The sequence below is a fragment of the Engraulis encrasicolus genome, unplaced genomic scaffold (genome assembly GCF_034702125.1).
Source record: "Engraulis encrasicolus isolate BLACKSEA-1 unplaced genomic scaffold, IST_EnEncr_1.0 scaffold_208_np1212, whole genome shotgun sequence".
Taxonomy (NCBI): domain Eukaryota; kingdom Metazoa; phylum Chordata; class Actinopteri; order Clupeiformes; family Engraulidae; genus Engraulis; species Engraulis encrasicolus.
The window spans coordinates 64,037-76,536 of record NW_026945492.1 but is presented as its reverse complement, the minus strand read 5'-3'; positions in this window follow the sequence as shown (position 1 = coordinate 76,536).

The window sequence follows — 12,500 nt, the reverse complement described above, 5'->3', positions numbered from 1 at the left end:
AGATGGCGTCATTGCAGCACGGGGAGAGTTGTCTGTGTTGCCAGATTGGGCTGTTTCGCGCCCGATTGGGCTGCCTAGGATGGCTGTCTGTGGGTAAAAAAAGGCAATCGAGCAGGTTTTTCTGAATTCAGAATTTAGTTCAAATTGGGCCGTATTCTGTGCTTCTTCCATGCGGGATTTGAGCCTTTTTTGGACTGGAAATCATCATTCTCATCTGGCAACCCTGAGAGACTTCTTGGCAGTCACATCATCCTCATTGTGTTGTTCTCCCTGCTGCTCCTCAGCTGTGTTACAGTGACCTGAACAATGCAGCGTGTGTACTGTGTGAATATGCTCCAATGCAGCGTGTGTACTGTGTGGTTTTGGCCATCTGGGAATTGTAGCAGACTGTGTCATTTAGTTTCTTGTTTATTTCGTTGCTAATAGAGGTAGATGAAGAAGAAAGGAGATGAGCTTTTAAGGTGAATGTATGAAGAGAAATATTTAATCCTGACAATAATCGTCGACTACTGTAAGTGATCAGTTAGGGTTGAGCATTTTGTTTTCTGTCTGTCTGTTTGTCCATGTAATACCTCAGCTCAGTGTTATGTTTAAGGTCAGGCCTTTGGTCAGAGCAGGCCGGCCTGCAAGGGCTCCTGAAGAGCAGCTGGAGGCAGTGGCGGAGCAGCTACACACACAGCCCCAGGGCAAAACACTGACAGGAGCCCCCCTCCCATACGGTGTGGCGTGGTCCGAATAGGGGCCCCACCACCAATACAGGAGGGCCCAGGGGCCCAGGGGCAAATGCCCTGCTTGCCCCCCACCCCCAATAGCTCCGTCCCTGGCTGTAGGCCATGCATAAGGGGGCTTTTCTGCAGCTTACCACCAGAGAAGTGGACACTCTGATGCCTGTGATACCCTTGGGGAGAGTAGAGAGGATATATGTTGGCTTTACAAGGCTGGACTGGCCATCTGGCATAGCAGGCATTTCCCGGTGGGCCCAGCACCCTCGTGGGTTTTAATTTCTGAAAATAGGGTTCCACGAGGGTGCTGGGCCCACCGGTGAGTCAGTTCTGCAGCGCTAATTATGAAGGGGGGCCCCTTTAAGCCAAAGGTGCCCGGGCCCTGTTGCCCCCCAGACCTGCCCTGCTGCTTTACATGGTGATACCTTACCCTTGGGGAGAGGGGAGAGACGGGGCATATGTCGGCTTCTGGAATGAAATTTCAATAAGCCTCTAATTAACGCCTGGTTAAAAAGCTAATTATAATCAGGCAATTATACCTCCCAGCTAATCAAGCTCTTCCCCTCTCGGCTAATTGAGGCTGAAGTGGAGGGAGGAACTTGACACATGACGCCTCAGCGGGCTGAAAAGAGAGCTGTTGGCGCTAACACTCTCTGCGCTAGGCGCTAACACTATGGCTGATACTCTCTACGCTAGGCGCTAACGTTATGGTTGATATTCCCGGCTTGCCTGACTGCCTATTAGAGACTTGACACTCACTACTCACTACATGACAGTCACTATTGTCTCAGTATGCCCTCTGAACTGGAATTTCCCTCTCACTCATAAAGGATTAGGCTAATGGGTTAGGGTTAGGGTTAGATTGGACTAATGAGTTTTTGTGAAGAGAAGACAATCAGGGGCCTCGCTAGACCTATTTTAGTGGGGCACATGCCTGGGCAATTGATCTGCAGTGCCCCGGTATGAGTTTCACAAAAACAAAAAACACCAACAACCTTTCTACCTTGGAATTTAGCTCAAGTTTAGCATACGGAGTAATCGGCAGAATGCACACAAACGTGCACTACTGGAAATAATTCTGTTATTAATGTGCCTATTCAGTCGAAAATTCGACACGGCTATAGTAATGCTGTTATGATGTAGTTCGGTGAAGTTATTTTTATTTTGCTATTTGTTATGTTTTATGTCTTTATTTTTTTGCTCGAGCGCTGTTCTCTGTAATGTAATGTACTGTAATGTTTGACGTACTCGCACGCGCGCGCACGCACGCAGAGCGCACTATCCTTTATAGTTCTTCCTGTACGCACTGTGGCATTTCCGTACCAGGTGATGATGGACCCTGTTAAGATGCTCTCCACTGCTGAGGAGTAAAAGGCTTTTAGGATGGGTGTGGAAACTTTTTCAACAGGCGCAGAATGTAGTGTAATGTAGTGTAATGTAGTGTAGTGTAGTGTAATGTAGTGTGATGTAGTGTAATGTGATGTAATGTAGTGTGATGTGATGTCCTGCAGGGCTCCAGAGTGCGACCAATTTGGTCGCATATGCGCCCATTTTTTTCAATGGTGCGCCTAAAAAATATTTTTAGGCGCACCGGTGCGACCAGCCATCAGTAGAACAAAATCAATTACCAAACAACCGTTTTAATGGACATAAAATTAAGTAATTCTACAGTAGTGGCCCATCATCACACAATAAAGCGTGTCGATGCGGTCATTCCTTCAACTCCGCTTCCTCGTTCACAGGCAGCCCGATGTTTCAGAATAGAATGTTCGACTTCGCTCAACTATCCGAGTTCACATGTGCCAGCGAGTTTTGTGTTCTCAACCAGGCGAGTTTTGCAACGGACGAGAGAGTTACAATCACGGTAAAAACAGCAAAATGACTTGAGGATATTTTTTATTTTTTTGCGAGAGAGTCACAATCCCGGGGGAAAACTAAATGGCTTTAGCGGATATTAAACATTGCCACACAAAAACGCAGACGGCTGCGGATAATTGCCCGTTTCAGCCGCGTGCAGAGCTGGCCAAACAACAGGTGAAGCACTAGTCTGTCGGGACTTCTGTGAGTTTTTTGATAGCGACTAGGGCAGGCTACATACTGCCTATCAGTCGGTAAGCCATCGTTCATGCACCTCGAGACAGCACGAGAGAGAGGGAGAGAGAGAGAGTGAGCGAGCGAGCGCACTAGTGCTGTCGTGTCTGTTCGTAGCGCTTGCTAAGATACCACAATCATTATGCAGAGGGAGAGCGCTCAAAAACGGGGCTAGGATGTTTGTGTCTAATGATTTTAAAAATCATGACATTTTTAGCAGAGTTTGTTAAAAAAAACTCCATCCATCTATCCATCCATCCACCCATCTATCTATCTTCATATTGCAACTCTGTGCTTGTGCCGTGTGCGTAGCCTTATTGCAGAAAAGGCTGGTATGTTGATCTTACTAGTCAAACGCATACTGACTAAAAGGTCTTTTCTACCAGCCAAACTGCTTGTAGCCAAGATGTGTTAGTTAGGTAGCCTACTGTCATGACATTTGGAAGACTAGCCTATAGCACATGAAAGGCTCCAGGTATTTTAAAATATAGCAACAATAATTATTATTATTATTCAATTATTGTTGCTATTTTTATTGCTATTGTTATTATTTTTAATTATTATTTTTTAAAGCTGAGGTGCGTGTGTGTAAAGGGTGGTGAAAACATTTGGGTGCACCTAAATTTTGTGCTGGTGCACCTAAAAAAAACTTTTAGGCGCATCAGTGTAACCAGTGCAAAAAGTTAGTCTGGAGCCCTGTCCTGTGTGTTCCAGGTGGGTGTTGGCGGCATGCCCCCCGTGTAGGCTGCTGTTCTCTGTAGTGTAATGTAGTGTAATGTAATATGTGTCGTACTGTAGTGTAGTGTAATGTAATGTAGTGTAGTGTAATGTGATGTAATGTAGTGTAATGTAGTGTAATGTAATATGTGTCGTACTGTAGTGTAGTGTAATGTAGTGTAGTGTAATATGTGATGTAGTGTAATGTAGTGTGATGTAGTGTAATGTAATGTAGTGTAATGTGATGTAGTGTAGTGTAATGTAGTGTAGTGTAGTGTAGTGTAATGTAATGTAATGTAGTGTAATGTAGTGTAATGTAGTGTAGTGTAGTGTAATGTAATGTAATGTAATGTAATGTAATGTGATGTCCTGTGTGTTCCAGGTGGGTGTTGGCGTTATGCCCCGCCCCGTGTAGGCTGCTGTTCTCTGTAGTGTAGTGTAGTGTAATGTAATGTAATGTAATGTAATGTAATGTAATGTAGTGTAGTGTAGTGTAGTGTAATGTAGTGTAATGTAGTGTAGTGTAGTGTAATGTAATGTAATGTAATGTAATGTAATGTAATGTAATGTGATGTCCTGTGTGTTCCAGGTGGGTGTTGGCGGCATGCCCCGCCCCGTGTAGGCTGCTGTTCTCTGCGTTAGGACCCCAACAGACGCCTTTGCAGCAGCAGCAGCACGACCCCCAAAGGTCACGACCCCCAGAGGTCACGACCCCAGAGGTCCAGCATGGCCCTGACGGACAAACACAAAGTCAAACGACAGAGACTGGACAGGATCTGTGAAGGTACGGCTGCTCTCCCTCTCTGTCTTTCTCTATCTCTGTCTCTCTGTCTGTCTGTCTCTCTCTCTCGCTGTCTCTATACTCTATATCTCTCTTATGGTCTTTATCTCTTGCTCTCTCTCTCTCTCTCTCTGTCTGTCTCTCTCTCTCTCTCGCTGTCTCTATACTCTATATCTCTCTTATGCTCTTTATCTCTCTCTCTCTCTCTACCTCCCTCTCTCTGTCTCTGGCTGCTCTCTCTCCCTTCCTCTGGCTCTCTGGCTCTCTGGCTCTCTCTCTCTCTCTCTCTATCTCTCTCTCTCTCTCTCTCTCTCTCGTGCTCTATCGCTCGTTCTCTCGCTCATTGTCTCTCTCTTTGTGTCTCTCTTTCTCTGATGTTCCTCCTCTCTGTCTCTATCTGTATGTCTGTCTCTCTCTCTCTCTCTCTCTCTCCTGTTCACTCTGAGAGAACTCTTTTTTTACATATGAAATATCTAGAAGCAGATGTGGCTATGGTTATCAGGCAGAGGCTTGGTGTACTATAGTGTATGCAGAGGCTTGGTGTACTATATTCACCGTATGCAGAGGCTTGGTGTACTATAGTGTATGCAGAGGCTTGGTGTACTATAGTGTATGCAGAGGCTTGGTGTACTATAGTGTATGCAGAGGCTTGGTGTACTATATTCACCATATGCAGAGGCTTGGTGAGCTGTATTCACCGTATGCACCGTTTGTTTTTCATGTTTGATTTGGATTTATTCATTTGGGATGTAACTCTTCACATGAAACCCGTAGCCTTATGAAAGTGCATTTGGGTCAAAGACGTGCAAAATGAAATTGTCCTTCAGTGATGACTGTAACTGTAAAAAACATGACTCTTTTTATTTATCTATTTATTTTTTCCAGTCTAGGATGAATGAATCAGCCATGCTTGTGTGTGTGTGTGTGCGTGTGTGTGTGCTCGCGTGTGAGTGTGCGTGTGTGTGTGCATGCACGGAGGGTCTCTTGGGTGAATGGCTCAGCCACGCTTGTGTGTGTGTGTGTTTGCGTGTGTGTGTGTGTGTGCCAGCCATGCTAGGCAGTGTGTACGCGTGCATGAGTTTGTGCGTGTGTGTGTGTGTGTGAGTTTGTGCGTGCGTGCGTGTGTGTGTGTGTGAGTGTGTGTGTGTGTTGTGTGTGTGTGTGTGTGTGTGTGTGTGTGTGTGTGTGTGTGTGTGTGTGTGTGTGTGTGTGTGTGTGTGTGTGTGTGTGTGTGAGTGTGTGTGTGTGTGTCAGCCATGCTAGGCAGTGTGTACGCGTGCATGAGTTTGTGCGTGTGTGTGTGTGTGAGTTTGTGCGTGTGTGTGTGTGTGAGTTTGTGCATGTGTGTGTGTGTGAGTGTGTGTGTGTGTGTGTGTGTGTGTGTGTGAGTGTGTGTGTGTGTCAGCCATGCTAGGCAGTTTGCCAAGTTCAGTCCGTCAAAGGGGCCTTTTCATTTTCATTGTCTGTGTGTGTGTGCGTGTGTGAAGTATGAAAGCAGAACACGCGAAGCGATGGCCAGTGGACGGACATGGCGTGTTTAAAATGTTATAACATGCTGCTACAGTGGATTCATCCAATTCACTGATCCGTCTGATCTTCATAATTAGTGAAACCCTTCGTGTTGAGGGAAGAGAACTCATGGGTTATGTGTTGAGGGAAACATTAGAAGGAATACATGGGGGACCTTCTTGATTTTGTTCAAATGTAATGGTAATTTGTTGAAATATGTTTTCAGTACAGATATTAAGGTAACTGTAGCACTTGCACACATACGCACGCACGCACGCACACAGTACAGTACAGTAACTCATAGTGTTCTCTCACACACACACACACACACACACACACACACACACACACACACACACACACACACACACACACACACACACACACACACACACACACACACACACACACACACACAGATCAGCACCACCAGCATGTGTCTCAGTGCATGTGTTCAGCGTATGATGTAAGTGCTTCACAGTGTAGTATGTGTGAAATGAAGGCCATGTGCTCAGCAGTAGGCCTCTACCATCCACTGTACCAAACAAACACACACACACACACACACACACACACACACACACACACACACACACACACACACACACACACACACACACACACACACACACACACACACACACACACACACACACACACACACACACACACACACACAGACCATGTGCTCAGCAGTAGGCCTCTACCATCCACTGTACCAAACAAACCAAACTGAGGCTACTTCTCAGTCATTTGGTTAGCTGATCATGTATTAAAAGTGCAGTACCTTAAATGGACACTGTGTGAGATTTTTAGTTGTTTATTTCCAGAATTCATGCTGCCCATTCACTAATGTTACCTTTTTCACGAATACTTACCACCACCATCAAATTCTAAGCTTTCATTATGACTGGAAAAAAAATATTTTTTTCATACATGAAAAGGGGGATCTTCTCCATGGTCCGCCATTTTGAGTTTCCAGAAATAGCCATTTTTAGCTGCAAAAACGACTTCACTTGGGCCATACTAGAAAATAATAGTTTATTACAAAGTAAACTTTCATGAAAAGGTCAAATTTGGCAATAGGCGGCCCAGTTTCAGTGAGCAGCATAGTTGCAGTACCTTTTTTGACCATTTCCTGCGCAGTGTCCCTTTAAAAAAGAATCCCACATGAAGGTCATATGCTGGGCAGTCGGCCCCTGCCATCCACTTGCTTGTAGGCGACTTCTCTTGCCTGGTTAACACCAGACCTAATCACAAGTGAGTGTCTTTCAGATCGAAACGATTGTGTAGAACTAAAGGCAGTATGGGAGTTCCCAGGCTACTACTTCTCAGGTGATACACATCTTCAGGCTTATTTTGTTCATGATGACACACTTGGCACCTGTTGAAGGGCAACAAGGAAAAGCATCTTATGAGGGAAATGAGAGAGCTACATGTGTTGTCATGGTGATGAGGGTTAAATGTCTCCTCATGTTGTCATGGTGATGAGAGCTACATGTGTTGTCATGGTGATGAGAGCTACATGTGTTGTCATGGTGATGAGAGCTACATGTGTTGTCATGGTGATGAGAGCTACATGTGTTGTCATGGTGATGAGAGCGACATGTGTTGTCATGGTGATGAGAGCTACATGTGTTGTCATGGTGATGAGAGCTACATGTGTTGTCATGGTGATGAGAGCGACATGTATTTTGTTGTCATGGTGATGAGAGCTACATGTGTTGTGTTGTCATGGTGATGAGAGCTACATGTGTTGTCATGGTGATGAGAGCTACATGTGTTGTCATGGTGATGAGAGCTACATGTGTTATCAAGGTGATGAGAGCGACATGTGTTTTGTTGTCATGGTGACGAGAGCTACATGTGTTGTCATGGTGATGAGAGCTACATGTGTTGTCATGGTGATGAGAGCTACATGTGTTGTCATGGTGATGAGGGCTACATGTGTTGTCAAGGTGATGAGAGCGACATGTGTTTTGTTGTCATAGTGATGAGAGCTACATGTGTTGTCATGGTGATGAGAGCTACATGTGTTGTGATGGTGATGAGAGCTACATGTGTTGTGTTGTCATGGTGATGAGAGCTACATGTGTTGTGTTGTCATGGTGATGAGAGCTACATGTGTTGTCATGGTGATGAGAGCTACGTATCTCCTCATGTTGTCAAGGTGCATTTTGGGAGGGTTTTTTTGCAAGCAGTTGGACTGCATTAGTGTTCATCAGGAGGTTGGACTGCATTAGTGTTCGTCTGGAGCCGGGACGCTTGGATGGTCAAGCGCACAGATCAGAGGCTGTTCAGGGTACAGTGAGCAGGCAGGCGAGCGAGCGCCATAACAGGTGTAATGAGCAGGCAAGCAAGTGTGTCATAACAGGTGTTACTCTGAAGGCAGAGGAGATAAAGGGAGGGAGGTGTGCGTGTGCGTGTGCGTGTGCGTATGCGCGCCTGTGTGTGTGTGTGTGTGTGCGTGTGTGTGGGGCGGAGGCACCTGCAGCCGACGCGGTCAGGCAGAGATGAGAAGCCTAAAAAACTGGGGGCCTCCAGATGGCCGGATGGCGGCCCGGCAGCTCATTGGCTGGCGAACACAGTCGCCACAACGACGGGGGCGGAGATAAGGAAAGGAGGAAATAAATAACGCACAGCTTGCGATCTGTCGACGGAGAGCCAGAGCCAGTGCGTGTGTGTGCGTGTGTGTGTGTGCGTGTGTGTGTGCGTGCGTGCGTGCGTGTGTGTGTGCGTGCTGTGCTGCGTTGTCCTCTCTTTGGCCCCGCGTGTGATTTCCTCCAATCAGGCTCCTGTGATGAGCATCAGAGAAGACCAGGCCAGACTCTCCTCTCCTCTCCTCTCCTCTCCTCTCCTCTCCTCTCCTCTCCTCCTCTCCTCTCCTCTCCTCTCCTCTCCTCTCCTCTCCTCTCCTCTCCTCTCCCTCCTCTCCTCTCCTCTCCTCTCCTCTCCTCTCCTCTCCTCTCCTCTCCTCTCCTCTCCTCTCCTCTCCTCTCCTCTCCCCTCTCCTCTCCTCTCCCCTCTCCTCTCCTCTCCTCTCCTCAATCAGGCTCCTGCGATAAGCATCAGAGAAGGCCAGGCCAGACATTTGCTGTGACTGTTATTCTTTGCAGTGAAGAGATAAGTCTCCCAAGATCTGCTCGCCTTAGAGGCGATATCACCCTGTGTTAGATAAGTCTCCCCAGATCTCCCCGTCTTAAAGGCGATATCACCCTGTATTACATGTTTGCACGTCAAACAAGCCAAGACAAGGGGTTTGGCTGGGTTGGTTGGGTCTCGACCCCAAAGGGAAGGCGCTGCATGTTTCTGCATCCTATCTACTGAAGCAAGATCCTCTCCTCTCCTCTCCTCTATCCCCTCTCCTCTCCTCTCCTCTCCTCTCCTCTCCTCTCCTCTCCTCTAATCTCCTCTCCTCTCCCCCTCTCCTCTCCTCTCCTCTCCTCTCCTCTCCTCTCCTCTCCTCTATCACCCTCTCCCCTCCTCTAATCTCCTCTCCTCTCCTCTCCTCAATCCCCCTCTCCTCTCCTCTCCTCTCCTCTAATCTCCTCATCCTCTATCCCCCTCTCCTCTCCTCTAATCACCTGTCTTCTCCTCCTCTCCTCTCCTCTCCTCTAATCTCCTCTCCTCTCCTTTCTCCTTTCTCCTTGAGGCTGGATGATGGGGAATTCAGATGGCTTGTGTGGTTGTTGTTTTAGGCATGCCACAGCCTCTCTGTCTCCAGATAATTTAGGCTGTAAGTGAAAAGTTTATTTGTGAAGCGATATTGAGAAGTCTCACCAAAGCCGACCGCCAATTCTGACGTGGAGACTGATCTAAAATGCGGCCTTGTGTATTGAAGCCCTGTGGTGGGAGGAGTGCTGATGAAACCTTTAGGTGGAGCTGATGTTTGGGGGACATAATCTGGGGAGCCTGCGGTGAAAACATGCACACGGTACGGAGTTAGCACACGGTAGAGAGTTAGCACACGGTGCGGAGATAACAGACGGTGCGGAGATAGCACACGGTACGGAGATAGCACATGGTACGGAGATAGCACACTGTACGGAGTTAGCACTGTTTATCAATGCTCTTTGTCTTTTCTTTTGCATAATCCAAAGCACAGTGGCATTATTTTAGGTTTGGAAGTGTGTGGGATTGAAATAAGAGTTCACACACTTCAACTATAATGTAGTGTATGACTAAAGCCAAGGCTATTCTGTCTAGCCGTGGGATCAGGAAGGATCAGGAAGCGTGCTCAACACCTTGTCTTCTTATACTTTACACTGGGTGCTTAACTTCGTCAATGAATGAACGCAAATCTCAAAAGTAACTCAATAAAGAAGCACTCATCAGATTTCACTGAAATGGCGATTTCACACTGAAGAAGGGTGTAAGCCCAAAACGTCTGTGATGTGAGGCGATTAAAAATGAAATAAGAAATCTGATGAGTGCTTCTTTATTCACTTACTTTTGAATTATGGTACGCCGACATGGGAAGGACACATGAACACCCCCCTTGCGGTGTTTTCCACTGGAAAACTTTATACGTTTCTGAGACTGGACAATATTTATTTCTGAGAGCACATAGAAGGTGAGAAAGTGGATCGCACTCTGGTTCTTCTTTTCTTCTTTTTATTTCTTATTTTTTACATAGCAGCAGAAATGTAGACCAGTGTTTCTCAACAGGGGTGCCAGGGCACCCTGGGGTGCCGCGGGCCCCCCTCAGGGGTGCTGCGGAAACGTGGCTGATAAATAAATTATGTAATATAATACATATTTGTCTAAGTTGAAGTTAATGCTAGTCAGTGGAATCTTTCATCTGCCATTTACGCACAATAAAGTAAATATAGGTCGACCCAGTCAGCTGCAACTTCGAACATAGGTCGTGTGAGATCTCCAATTGTGTTACTTTTCTAAGCTTGTGTGGTATCGGGTGCGATGCCATGTTACGGCTTGTTGGTTTGGGATGCCTTGAGATTTTTCATGAATTGAAAGGGTGCCCCGCCTAAAAAAAAGTTTGAGAAACACTGGTGTAGACAAACGTTTCGGCTGTTGCCTTCGTCAGTGTCTCTTCTAAGTTATTCAACTTGAGACACACCACACGGAAGAGCACGGTGTATCTGAACTACTATTTCTGAGAGCACATGAAATGCACATGCTCTAAAAGGTGCTGCAGCAAAGTATTAGGTTAAGGGTGTGCATATTTGTGCAAATTTCTAGAGTAGAGTACTGTTGGGACTTTCTCCCTGCCTCACTGTCTTTTTCTGCACAAATGCCCCCATCTCCCTGCAGCTTTCCAATCTGTGTTTGACTTTTTTAGAAACTAGGCTACTGAATAATTTCAGTCGTATATGCAAGAGTGGATTTGAGAAAAGTGCTTTGTAGCATGAGTTGTTTGGCTTTGAAGCGTGGGGTGTTTGGCTTTGAAGCGTGAGGTGTTTGGCTTTGTAGCGTGAGGTGTTTGACTTTGTAGCAAGGTGTTTGACTTTGTAGCGAGGAGTTTGGCTTTGTAGCGAGGTGTTTGACTTTGTAGCGTGAGGTGTTTGACTTTGTAGCGTGAGGTGTTTGACTTTGTAGCGTGAGGTGTTTGACTTTGTAGTGTGAGGTGTTTGCATTGCCACAGAGTGCACAGAATTCTGGCTCCTCTTGTTCTTTTCGGAGTCCAGATTTGCCAAAGCTGGTCAGGCTTGTATTGGTGACCAGCGATGCCCTGATCTGAGGGATGACCCTGCTCATCACAGCAGACGTCTCTGCTCAGCCACGGTACTCATCAAAGCCATGGGAAATATTCAGCAGTGCGTCTCCTCTCGTCACCATATGGGGACAGAGAAACGCCCAGAGGCTTGTTCCTGTAAAACTTTAATATACTGTACAATCACTGTAATTGAGTAGAATTTTCAAGTTCCCAGTTGTAGTGTTAATTTATTAAGTGGTATGAAAGTTTAATGTGCCAGCCGGCTCCGCCGCGGAGTGGGTGATGTCTAGTCTAAATCACTCCCTAAGATTTCTCCAGGAACACACTGCCAAGTTTTATGAAGTACCCCCATGCCCTAGAACAGTGGTTTTCAAAGTGGGCCGGGGGACCCCTGGGGGACCGCGAGGAGGTGCTAGGGGGGCATCACAGACCCTCCACTATGGTTGTGAAAGGGGGTCCACAGAAAAAATATTGTGGCGCGACCCATGTAAGGGGGGCCCTTGTCTAGAATGCACCAGTATATGGGGGGCCTTGTCATGGTAAAGTTTGGGAACCCCTGCCCTAGAACAGTGTTTCTCTAACTTTTTCAGACCCGAGAACCACTTTGTCCCCCCAAACATGTTCTGGGACCACCTGTCAGCTGAATAGACAGTTGATGGGTGCTAATTTGACACTGCTAATTTTGATGCAGATCACTTACTTTTTATTCACACTACAGTCCTGTCTTATTATGGTTAAATTGTTACAAAGCCAAACATAGCTGACGTCAAATAAGGCATACTGCTAGCTTGTCTTGGAAAAATAGAAATCCTCTGAAAAATAGAATCCTGTCTCGAGAACCACCTGTGGTCCCCGGACCACACTTTGAGAATCACTGCCCTAAAAAGACAGATGGCCCACTTGAATTCAGCTTGCTCGCCAGGCCTGTGCTGCCACCCAATTCCCCATCACGGCAGCCAAACATGAGCAAGAGGAAAGCGAGATTCTTTTAAAAAGTGCACCT